The 13138-nt window shown below is 39.8% G+C and overlaps 1 protein-coding gene across 1 annotated transcript in view; it reads right to left on the bottom strand.

Moving 5' to 3' along the window:
- Positions 1-7721, bottom strand: part of KIF3B (kinesin family member 3B) — a 32792-nt gene extending 25071 nt beyond the window's left edge. Inside the window, exon 1 of the mRNA XM_070941852.1 lies at positions 7494-7721. The gene's annotated coding sequence lies outside the window, so the exon portion shown is untranslated. The remainder of the gene's footprint in view (positions 1-7493) is intronic.
- Positions 7722-13138: the final 5417 nt, after the last annotated feature.

Raw genomic sequence — 13138 nt, 5'->3', positions numbered from 1 at the left:
GATCACTTGCTGCCCGCACCCCCCCATCCCCGATATCCCTGCAAATGGGCCTCGCGCAGAAACTCCGTACCAGCCTGCCACAAACGTTTTAGAAAATGTTGTCCAGAAACAGCGCTTCATCTTATGAAAGCCGACGCCATTTGGCCAGATCCCAAAACGGATTCTAATCCATTAACTGGAAGCATTTGCAACTGGCTGCCGGTCAAAAACACACGGAAGTCATTCAAATCTTGCTTTCTTGGAATAAGAGGATGACGTTGTGTCTAAGCGAAATGAAGGTGGGCAGTTCAATCATCAGCTAATTGCTTGCGGGAGAAAACGAAGGAGAGTTAATTCTTTCCATTGGTCGGCAAAGGGGGGGGACATACATTGCAGGATTGACTTTACTGTCATTTTAGACACGTCAACAAAGTGCCTGGGCACGGCCAGCCACTCTCTGGGTTCAAAGAAAAAGTATCTCGCTATATCAACATGTCACGTATCCACAAGTGTAATTCCCTGCATCGCATCATCACCTGTGCTTTTCTTTTAATAAATCCATCTCATTAAGTAGTTATTTCTGCTCTCATTGGATTCCCCATATTATTTTTAAACTACTTTTAATCCACCTCTCGTGGGAAGACAGGGAACCCTCACAACAATGACCTTGCCTAGAGTAGAGTAGAGAATATAGCACAGAACAGAATATAGAATAGAATAGAATAGAATAGGGAATAGAATAGGGAAAAAATAGAATAGAATAGAATAGAATAGAATAGAATAGAATAGAATAGAATAGAATAGAATAGAATAGAATAGAATATAGAGTAGAGTAGAGTAGAGTAGAGTAGAGTAGAGTAGAGTAGAGTAGAGTAGAGTAGAACAGAACAGGAACAGAACAGAATGAATGAGCCACAAGGAACCTTGGAGGTCTTCTAGTCCAGCCCTGATCAAGCAGGAGAACCTATTTCAGATTAAGTAACTGTCCAGTCTCTTCTTAAAAACCTCCAGTGCTGGAGCGCCCACGACTTCATGAGGCAAGCTGTTCCATTGGTTAATTGTCCTCACTGTTAGGAAGTTTCTCCTTAATTGTCTAACTGTAGAAGTTGTACATTTGGCTATATATACACCATAAGCCACTGAGAATTCTTTGGATTGGCAAGGCGGCAAAAGTAGGATTAATAAGTAAGTAAAACTGCTTGCCAGATTTCAGAATGCAGGTAGTCCTCGACTTACAAGAGTTCATTTAGTGACCATTGAAAGTTACAACGGCACTGAAAAAATGGACTTATGACCGTTTTTCACACTTCTGACCGTTGCAGCATCCCCAAAATTCACATGCTTGGCAACTGGTTCACATTTATGAAGGTTGCAGAGTCATGCAACCTTTTTGACTAGCAAAGTCAATGGTGAATCCAAATTCACTTAACAACCGTGTTACTAATTTAACAAATGCAATGATTCCGTTAACAACTGTGGCTAGAGAAAGTCGTAAACTGGGGCAAACTCACTTAACTCATGTTTCACTCAGCAGCCTAAATTTTGGGCTCCATTGTGGTCGTAACTCGAGGACTATCTGTACTCCTGTAAAGATATTTTCTGTAAAGAAACGCAGGGGTAGCTGCAGCTAAATGTTTTTCCATTATTGTACCAATCTTAATATCTTCATAGGAGAGGAAACCCAATGGGCCACTACTGGCAATATTTATTTATTTGTCCAATGTATAAAGCTGTCCATCTCACAAACAAGTGACTTTGGGCGGTGCACAACAAGGCTAAGAAACAGTTACATTAATAAATAGTAAAATAATTTTCATTATTATGGTTGGTCACACAGTCGGCCGGATGTTCTGACCCGATCTGGCATTTCTGTCCATTTAATGAGTCCTTCCAGAGGACTAGTTGGGATGTTGATGTTTGATGGTGTTAAAGGTTATTATTGTTATAAAAAATATTTTTGAAAAAACTATGAACAACAAAGTTGGAAAGAAGAAATATTAAGGAGGAGGAGATGTTAACCTTACAGGAGCCACCTCAAAAATTCACCAGTCCTGTTTGGGGTCCCCAGGCCTGATAGCGCAACCAGTATTGAGGGACCTTCGGAAGGTCAAAAGACGTGAAGCCAGTTTTAATTTGGGGGAAGAATATTCCACAAAGCAGGAGCCAAAACAGAAAAGACCACGCACGTAGGATCTGCCACATATAGTGTCCTAGCTAGTGAGAGCCACAACATATCGCTGTCCCTGCTATATACTGGCAAAACAACTGTTACAGGCTCTTAACACCCTCTCCAGGAAACTTATAGAAACCCAGATAGTCCTTAAATAATTGTGGCCTGAAGGTATTTGATCATAGCCCACTTACTTGTATGGATTACATATCACAAATAAAACCTTAGAATTTAGAATAATTTTGTCACTTTGAAGGTACACTAATTGGCATACATTAAAACGAAATTTCGTTTCCTACAGCTCCACTTTATTTTTGTTCATTTGATCTAACTCTTTCTCAAATTTCATTCTTTCCAACTAGGGAATAATCCAAGCAATAAAAATAATGGATATGCATCAGGCAAATGTTATGTTTTGGCTATTTCGTGGGTTTTTTTTAAATGGTAAAAAATGGTTTCAGAGTACTTCAGAAATGCAAGAGATCCATATCACACTGGAAGAAATAATATTCTAATTACCACACTATGCCACCCAAGCAGGGTGGATAAAAATCAATGATTTTTTTTTTAAAAATCAAAAAAATCAGATTTTTTTTATTTAAATCGGATTTTTTTTATTTAAATCGGATTTTTTTTATTTTTATTGAATTTATTTTAATAAAAACTTTTAGGGTAAAAATCTATCGTAAGATAGTTTTCTATTTAAGATGCATAAATGATTTAGTTTATTCAGCATGAAATGGAGCTTAGTTATGTAGCACGAGGCCGTATATTCTGCAACACTGGGACTATTGGTGAGTCAACAGTGGGTCAAAGGAGTAGCAGAGATGACAGTCGCTCTTTAAAAATTATGATTTAAATCGAGTTGATTTAAATCAAGCCTTTTTACTAGTGATTTAAATCATGATTTAAATTGTGATTTAAATCAACTCGATTTAAATCAAATCCACCCTGCACCCAAGCCACCATAGCTTGTTCAAAAAGCATAGCTTGTTCTAAATCAGGGTTTCCCAACCTTTGTGACTTTAAAAACGTGTGGACTTCAACTCCCAGAATTCCCTAGCTGGTCTTGCTGGCTAGGGAATTCTGGGAATTGAAATCTATACATCTTAAACTTTCTTTTGTTTTTCCTTGAAGACATTTTGCTTCTCATCCAAGAAGTTCTAAGTTAGAACTGAAGAAGCTTCTTGGATGAGAAGTGAAACGTCTTCAAGGAAAAACCAGGGAACGTCCAGTTGCCTTTTGGAAAAAAAAACCCCTTTGGGACCTGAGAATCACCACAGACACACATCTTAAAGTTGCCAAGGTTGAGAAACTGCTCTAACTGGATTCAAAATCAAGGAAGTCTCGTTATAGTTTTGTTGAGGTGCATGAACTCAGTCAATATACTTTATTGAATACGCTACAAAAATGGGCAACACCTTAGCAAGGTGACCAGATCTCCATCTCTTCAAGAAGCCAATTCGGCCGTAATAAAACTTTGTAGTACAACAGCTGCCACCCATCCCATCGAATTCTGTTCTTCCCGATAGTCTTATTTTTCTATGGAAACCAGTCAGATACAGATACTCGTGTATATCTATTACCTGTGTTTCCCTGAAAATAAGACCCTGTCTTATATTTTTTTGAACCCTGAAATAAACGCTTTGCCTTAGTGCCATGCGCTCAAAAGCCCGATTGGGCTTATTATCAGGGGGGTGTCTTATTTTGGAGGAAACAGGGTATATGGATAGAAAGATTAGATAGATAGAAAAATTAGACAGACGAGAGAGAGAAGAAAGATAGATAGATAGATAGATAGATAGATAGATAGATAGATAGATAGATAGATAGATAGATAGAAGCTACGCTGGGACCTTAGCCAGGATTTTAAACATTTTAACTAACAAACTTATAATGACGCGGGAAAACACCCGAGATTTTAACTTTTTACATACACACATCCACGAAAACTTAAGAACATAGATAGAGATATAGATAGAAAGACAGACAGACACATAGGCAGAGACAGACATGGATGGATAGATGGATGGATGGAGATGGATGGATGGATGGATGGATGGATGGATGGATGGATGGAGATAGATGGATGGGTGGATGGATGGATGGAGATGGATGGATGATATAAAGAGAGATGATAGAGAAAGAGAGACAGACAGACAGACAGACAGAGATCAAGGACCTGAAAACTGCTAACTTCATCTCAGTTAAAAAGAAAATAAACTGGCAAAATGCAATTTTGCCAGAGAAGGCTTTTGATAGCAGGAATAACATCCGCTTAACATATATATATATATATATATATATATATATATATATATATATATATATATATATATATACACATATACATACATACATACACACACACATACATATATATATATATCAAGCTTTTCATTAATCTGAGTAGAAAGATCCCACATCTAAATCCCATTTGTTCCAAGACAAAGCTGGTTTCGTTTGAAAAGCCTACTCTCGTTGAAAATGCAACACGTTGCCCCCCCCCCAATAAAACTCAACACCAATTAGTAAAAGGGAGTATTTCCAGTTCAGGCAGCCACTAAGCATTCACCAGGCAAAGGCAGGCATCAGATCTGCCCAAAACAGCAACAGAAAACAATTCCTTAGAAAGGATAGTGGGTCCATCTCTGTATCTCAGCCCAGCCCACCTGCCCCATGGAATTCCCTTCCCCCCCCTCCCAGGGTCTGACAGGACCCCCACTCGAACCTTTCAACTTTCTGGGGAACCCTTAAAACCCAGTTCTTTCCCCAAGCACTGGGATGGGGGAGCTAAGAACAGGGTGAGAATGTGGAGGTGGCATCAGGAAAGTGCAATGGTGCTGCCAGATTTTCTTGGGATCTATCGATCGATCGATCTCCCATCTCACCTGAAGGACTGATTTCCTGTTTCTTTGGTTTTTTTATGGCTGTATACATTGTTTTGATCTTGGCTTACAGGCCACCCAGAATTTGTGTTCTGGGTGGCCTGTAAGGGAAGCTATGCAAAGGGAATAAATGAATGAATGAATGAATGAATGAATGAATGAATGAATGAATGAATGAATGAGTCAGCTGGGTGACCGTGCCAGTGCTTGTCTCAGCCCAACCCACCTCACAGAGTTATTGTGGGAAAAAGAGAAGGCAGGAGAATTAGGGCCATGGTGGCGCAGTGGTTAGAATGCAGCATTGCAGGCTAATTCTGCCAACTGCCAGCGGCTCGACTATCACCGGCTCAAGGTTGATTCAGCCTTCCGTCCTTCTGAGGTCGGTAAAATGAGGACCCAGATTGTTGGGGGCAAGAGGCTGACTCTGTAAACTGCTTAGAGAGGGCTGTGAAGCACTGTGAAGGGGTGTATATGTCTAAGTGCTATTGCTCTATTAGGCATATTCCCCATGCAAAACGCTGGGATGAAATTACGTATCAACATTTATTATTTTAACCACACATTTTTAGGTGGAGAACACCCCAAATCCCCCTGCCTTCTCATTTCCCTACATCAACCTTACAAGGTAAGCTCACCTAGAAAGAGATTTTCCTAGAGACACCCAACCAGCTTTCGTTGATTCATTCAATTGTTCATCGCACAGCCAGCCATCGATGTTCAGACTGGACTTGGCATTTTTATCCATTTTTATTTTTATGAATGAACGGAAGCCAGCCAAAGTACTGGCTTTGGGCCAGTACTTCTCTCAGCCCAACTCACCTCACAGGGTTGTCGTTGTGGGGGGAAAAGAGAAGGCAGGGGGATTAGGCAGGATCCCTTTTGCTTGGGCATGATGCCTAATCCTCCTGCCTTCTCTTTTCCCCCTCACAATATATGGTGTGTATTGTATTGTATTGTATTATTGTATTATATTGTATTGTGTATGTATTGTATTGTATTATTGTATTGTATTATTGCATTGTATATGTATTGTATTATTGTATTGCATTGTATGTATTGTTGTGTTGTGTTGTATTGTATTGTGTATGTATTGCATTGTATTATTGTATTGTATATGTATTGTATTGTATTTTTGTATTGTATTGTTGTGTTGTATTGAATTGTATTGTGTATGTATGTATTTATGTATATATATGCATGTAGGTGTATGTATGTCTGTGTGTGTGTGTGTGTGTGTGGTATGTATGTGTATGTGTATGTGTGTGTTATACACACACAAAAGGTAGGCCTGTGCTGCCGTTTTTGTGATACACACACATACAACCACATATTTATTATTTAACCACATATTTTCAGGCCGAGGACACCCTGAATCCCCCTGCCTTCTCATTTCCCCACAACAACAACCCCACAAGGTAGGCTCAAGAAAGGAATTTAGCCGGCTTAAAAGTCACCCAATGCTCATCGCACAAACCAGCCATCTACATTCAGACCGGATTCGGCCTTTTCATCCATTTTTATTTTTTGATAAGTGAATGAATGAAAATCAGGTGGCTGAGAGAAGTACCCCCCCACTCTCTCTCTCTCTCTGCCTGGCCTACCTCACAGGGTTGTTGTTGTGGGGGGGGGAAACAGGAGGAGGAGAAAGAAGTATTAAAAGTACGTTCCCTGCCTGGAGTTCTATACATATATTTATATATTATATTTATTTATATTATTTATTTATATTTATTTATATATATATATATATATATAATACTTTTCTAGTCAGGGTTTTTTTCTATGTAGCTCAAGATGTTTGTATAGCCATAGTTGGGACTAGAAAAGTATTATACATATAAACCTACGAATAAAAAGAATATATATATCTCTCTCTATCTCTATCTCTATATCTATATATATATACATACACATACATACATACATACATACATACATATATATATGTAGGTCTTTGGTTATTCGGGTTTTCTCCCACATCAAATTTTAAAACCCCAATAACCAAAGACCTATATACAAACACCCGTGAAAACCTCAGAAAACACATATATATATACATATATCTATACATACAATTATATTATATTATATTATATTATATTATATTATATTATATTATATTATATTATATTATATTATATTATTATATTATATTATTATATTATATATATTATACTATACTATATTATATTATTATATTATATTAATTATATTATATTATATATTATACTATACTATACTATATTAATTATATTATATTATATTATATTATATTATATTATATTATATTATATTATATTATATTATTATATTTACATAAATCTAAAAAAAAAAACATAAAACCGGATCAGGAACCAGATAAGGGGGGGGGGGGAAAGGGGGAGGAAAAGAAACCAAGATAGGGATGGAGGGCGAGGCCTCCCTTCCCCGCCAAACCCTCCCCGGCCAAGGCTTACCTGGCGGTCAGCTGCCCCTCCGGCCATGACCGGCGCCGCCTCAGAGGGGTCGTTGTGGGGGGGGGACAAGGGGGGGGCTCGGCCTGGAAGGTAGGCCTTGCGCCGCCGCGGTGCCCGATGGGGCTTGTAGTCCTCCCGTGCTAGGCCTGGGAGGGGCCCTCGCGTGCGTTTCCCCCCCACCCGGGGGAGACGGGCCTTTTTCCCCCCCCACCACGCCGCCTCGGATCCGGCGTGTGGCGGCCCGGTTGCCGCCGCTGAGGCCGCCGCTCACTTCCTTGGCAACGCGGCCGCCCGCCCACAAGCCCTCACTTCCCTAGCGACCAGCGGCCTTGCCTAGCAACGGGCGCCACGCCCGGACACGCCCCTCCGGCTCTCCGAGGCGACGGGGAGGAGGGGCAACATCCGGGTGCTTTCCCCCCCCCAACTTCCGGAAGGAGGCCGCGCAAGGCGCGCCGGGCTCGCCTGAGAAGGAGGCCGCGGTTGGCTTCGCAGTTGCCCGGATGGGGTTGGTACTGAGAAGCCGGGGATCGGCGAGGCCTGTTTTCACGTTGGCTCAGAATCCCGACTGGGCCCCCCCCCAGGAGACCTTCCACACCCGCGTTGCCCCCTTTGGGGGTTGTTGCAGCTTTTGCAAAAGCCCAACGGAGCCCAAAGAATAGAATAGAATAGAATAGAATAGAATAGAATAGAATAGAATAGAATAGAATAGAATAGAATAGAATAGAATAGAATAGAATAAAGAATAGGGTAGGGTAGGAGAGGAGAGGAGAGGAGAGGAGAGGATAGAATAGAATAGAATAGAATAGAATAGAATAGAATAGAATAGAATAGAATAGAATAGAATAGAATAGAAAATAGAACAGAACAGAATAAAGAATAGGATAGGGCAGGATAGGATAGGATAGGATAGGATAGAATAGAATAGAATAGAATAGAATAGAATATTGGAATGAATAGGATAGGATAGGATAGGATAGGATAGAATAGAATAGAATAGAATAGAATAGAATAGAGAATAGAAAATAGAACAGAACAGAATAAAGAATAGGCTAGAATAGAATAAATAGAATAGAATAGAATAGAATAGAATAGAATAGAATAGAATAGAATAGAATAGAAAATAGAACAGAACAGAATAAAGAATAGGATAGGATAGGATAGGATAGGATAGGATAGGATAGGATAGGATAGAATAGAAAATAGAACAGAATAGAATAGAATAGAATAGAATAGAATAGAATAGAATAGAATAGAATAGAATAGAATAGAATAGAATAGAATAGAATAGAGAATAGAAAATAGAACAGAACAGAATAAAGAATAGAATAGAATAGAATAGACTAGAATAGAATAGAATAGAATAGAATAGAATAGAATAGAATAGAATAGAATAGAATAGAAAATAGAACAGAACAGAATAAAGAATAGGATAGGATAGGATAGGATAGGATAGGATAGGATAGGATAGGATAGAAAAAGAATAGAATAGAATAGAATAGAATAGAATAGAATAGAATAGAATAGAATAGAATAGAATAGAATATGGAACGGACCGGAACAGAACAAAACAGAACAGAACAGAACAGAACAGAACAGAATAGGGATATAGAATAGAATAGAATAGAATAGAATAGAATAGAATAGAATAGAATAGAATAGAATAGAATAGAATAGAATAGAATTTTTATTGGCCAAGTGTGATTGGACACACAAGGAATTTGTCTTGGTGCATATTGTGAGATTTAAAATTCCCAAAATTTTATACTCACAACTCCAAGACAAGTCTGGTTAACAAAATCATAGATTTATTGGAGAAAAACATCAAAATAAAAAAAGGAAAGAAAAGCGGTTGCAAGCGCGGCCTCTTAGACTCTTCCCAAATAGCACAAAAAGCAGTTTTCAAGCTATACATTTTATACACCTTCACAATGCACGCAATGCTTAAGAAGCCCTCCCAACTCCCCCTTATTCTCTTAAGTCATCCTTTAAGTTGTTTTACACTTTAAAGTGTCATCTTGACAATTTCCGTCCATCCGCTAATAGCTTTACTTGTAATTTTCACCTTGGGCCAATAGATATTCCTGCCTCCTGATAGCGATTTTTGCCCAAGGCTTAAGTTCCTGTCTCCTGGGGAGCTCTTAGCAAGTCATAATACATTGTCTCCACTGATTACCATTTGTGGCCACTTTACATAGTCAGAAAACAGCAGACAGATAGTCTCACTCTTTGGTATTACATTTGTTACAATTTATAAGAAAGAATAACCTTTATTTATTTCCTGTGATAGGCTCTCAGTATACATAAAATAAAAGATCAAGAATCATAAGGTAAAAGGGCTGAGCTATTAGTATTAGTATAGGTAGTCCTCGACTTATGAGCACCATTGAGCCCAAATTTTCTGTTAAGCGAGACGTGTGAAATTTTGCCCCGTTTTACAACATTTCTTGCCACGATTGTTAAGTGAATCACTGCATTTGGTAACTTAGTCACACGGTTGTTATGTGAATCCAGCTTCCCCACATTGACTTTGTCAGGAGGTCACAAAAGGGGATCACGTGACCCTGGGACACACTGCAACCGTCATAAATACAAGTCAGTTGCCCAGTGCCTGAATTTAGATCACGTGACCCTGGGGTTGCCACAAAGGATGTAAGAGTGAAAAACGGTCATAAGTCACTTTTTTCAGTGCCATTGTAACTTTGAACAGTCACTTAATGAGCTGTTGTAAGTTGAGGACTACCTGTATTTATTACATTGCTGCCTATCTTATTGATACATCGACTCCTGGCAGTCCTCGACTTAACAAGCATTCGTTTAGTGACTGAACTTAACAATGGCAGTGAAAAAAGTCCCTCAAATATTGGAACCCTGCTATCATGTCACCCCCAATCCTTCTTTTCATTAATCTAAACACACTCAATTCCTGCAACTGTTCTTCATGTGTTTCAGCCTCCGGTCCCCTAATCAACATTGTTGCTCTTCTCTGCACTCTTTCTAGAGTCTCAACATCTGTATCTCATCCATCTGTTAAACTACTGAAGTTCGCAGATGACACAACAGTGATTGGTCTCATTTGGGACAATGATGAATCTGCATACAGATGGGAAGTTGAACAAATAGCCTCGTGGTGTGACCGGAACAATCTGGAACTGAACACACTCAAAACTGTAGAAATGGTGGTGGAGAAACCCTCCCATACTTCCACCTCTTACAATACTAGACAACACAGCATCAACAGTAGAGACCTTCAAATGTCTATGTTCTACTATATCTCACGACCTAAAATGGACACCCAACGTCAAAAACATCATCAAAAAAGCACAACAAAGAATGTTCTTTCTGCGCCAACTCAGAAAGCTCAAACTGCCCAAGGAGCTGCTGGTCCAGTTCTACAGAGGAATAATTCCCTTAACACTGTCAAACTAGTTACTAAGTCTGCACTACTATTAATCTTCTCATCGTTCCCATCACCCATCTCCTCCCACTTATGACTGTATGACTGTAACCTTGTTGCTGGTATCCTTAAGATTTACTTATTTGTTCCCTATGACTATCATTAACTGTTGTACCTTATGATTCTTGACGAATGTATCTTTTCTTTTATGCACACTGAGAGCGTATGCACCAAGACAAATTCCTTGTGTGTCCAATCACACTTGGCCAATAAAGAATTCTATTCTATTCTATTCTATTCTATTCTATTCTATTCTATTCTATTCTATTCTATTCTATTCTATTCTATTCTATTCTATTCTATTCTATTCTGTATCGCTGGAGGGGATCAAACATATTGTCCCAGAGTAAGTTGTAAACATGTGTAAATGTTTGCAATAAAAACAGCAGAAAACAGAAAAAATTGACCCTTTCTGGAGGAAGATGAAGGAGGTCCAAAAGTCCATCTCCAAAGGTAACAGGAGATTGTACTGTACTTTCCCTCCCACCTAGCAATCCATTGTACCTGTCTCCGTTGAGATGGCTCCCACACTTCCTCTAGGGTTAATAAGAAGCTTTCCTGGCTAGATTTCCTGCAGAGCCCAAGCAGAAGCCCAGGCAGGTAATGGCTTAATGTTTTTCTTTCCTTTCCTTCAAGGACTATAAAATCATCTCTCTGGATCAGGGGTCTCCAACCTTGGCAACTTTAAGCCTGGAGGACTTCAACTCCCAGAATTCCCCAGCCAGCTTTGCTGGGAGATAAAGTCCACAAGTCTTAAAGTTGCCAAGATTGGAGACCCCTGGTTTAGGGTCTCCTGCGTGGGCGGGGGGTTGGACTAGATGGCCTACAAGGTCCCTTCCAGCTCTTGTTAATCTATTAAACCCTGCACTCTGTATTCTTGTCCTACTTTAGGGAATCTCGGTGACCTGTACGCCTTGCTTGGACCCGAAGATGTTGATGTGGATTGTTTTCCTGCCAATTCTCATTTCTCATCTGATATATCACAAGAGCCAAAAGAAGTTCACAGGAATCCTGAAACCCAGACTAACCCAGGAAGAACTGGAATATGGTTGGTATCTTTCCTTTGAGCTCCTCAAGAGATGGAGGCTTAAGGGTTAAGCATCAGACTTTACAAGTAAAGTCAAAAACAGGATCCTGGGAACGTTGTCTATCTGCAGGGATGACATCATCAGCCAATGATATCTTTATGAAATTGGCATAATGGTCATTACATTCTGATTCTACCGTGTTTCTCCGAAAATAAGACCCTGTCATATTTTTTTGAACCCATAAATAAGCGCTTGGCCTTATTTTCGGGGAGGTCTTATTATTTTGGGGTGCATGGAGCAAGATGGGGCTCCTCTTGCCATCTTACGTGATTTCCAGCTCTGCGTTTAAATATTTTTGGGGAGGGCTTATTTTCGGTGGGAGGGCTTATTTTAGCGCATGCGCTCAAAAGCCCAATTGAGCTTATTATCAGGGGGGGTGTCTTATTTTCAGGGAAACAGGGTAGCTACGTTCACGTGAAATGTTATGAATCCTTAATAAGACCATGTGTGGAATTCTGCATCCAGTTTTGGTCACCGCATTACAAAAAAGATGTTGAGACTTTGGAAAAAGTGCGGAGAAGAGTAACTAGGCTGATTAAAGGCCTGGAGACTAAAACATTTGAAGAAGGATTGGAGGAATTGGGGTTTGGCCAGTCTAGAGAAAAGAAGGACTGGGGGGGGGATAGACATGATAGCAGTCGTCCAGTATTTGAGGGGCTGCCCCAAAGAAAAGGGGGTCAAATTATTCTCCAAAGCACCAGAAGGGCAGGACAAGCAACAATGGATGGAAACTAATCAAGGAGAGAAGCAACTTAGACCTTCCTAACAGTGAGAACAATTAACCAGTGGAACAGTTTGCCTTCATAAGTTGTGAAGTCCCCACAACTTTAAGAAAAGACTGGACAGCCAACTTGTGTGAAATGGTATAAGCAGGGTCTCCTGCTTGAGCAGGAGGTTGGACTAGAGGACCTCCAGGGTTCCTTCCAGCTCTATTCTGATCGATTGACCTTGGTAGGTTAATGGGACAGTATTTCTCAACTTCAGCCATTTGAAGATGCATGGACTTCAACTCCCAGAATTCCCCAGCCAGCATTTTGAAATCCACATATCTTAAAGTGGCCGAGGTTGAAAAAGCCTGTTAGGATCCCTGGACCTTCTTCCTC

Source organism: Pituophis catenifer, unplaced genomic scaffold (genome assembly GCF_029215685.1).
Source record: "Pituophis catenifer annectens isolate HBS135680 unplaced genomic scaffold, rPitCat1.0.hap2 SCAF_3, whole genome shotgun sequence".
Classification (NCBI taxonomy): Eukaryota; Metazoa; Chordata; class Lepidosauria; order Squamata; family Colubridae; genus Pituophis; species Pituophis catenifer.
Note: the sequence above shows the minus strand (reverse complement) of the source record. Positions and strands in the feature narration are given on the sequence as shown.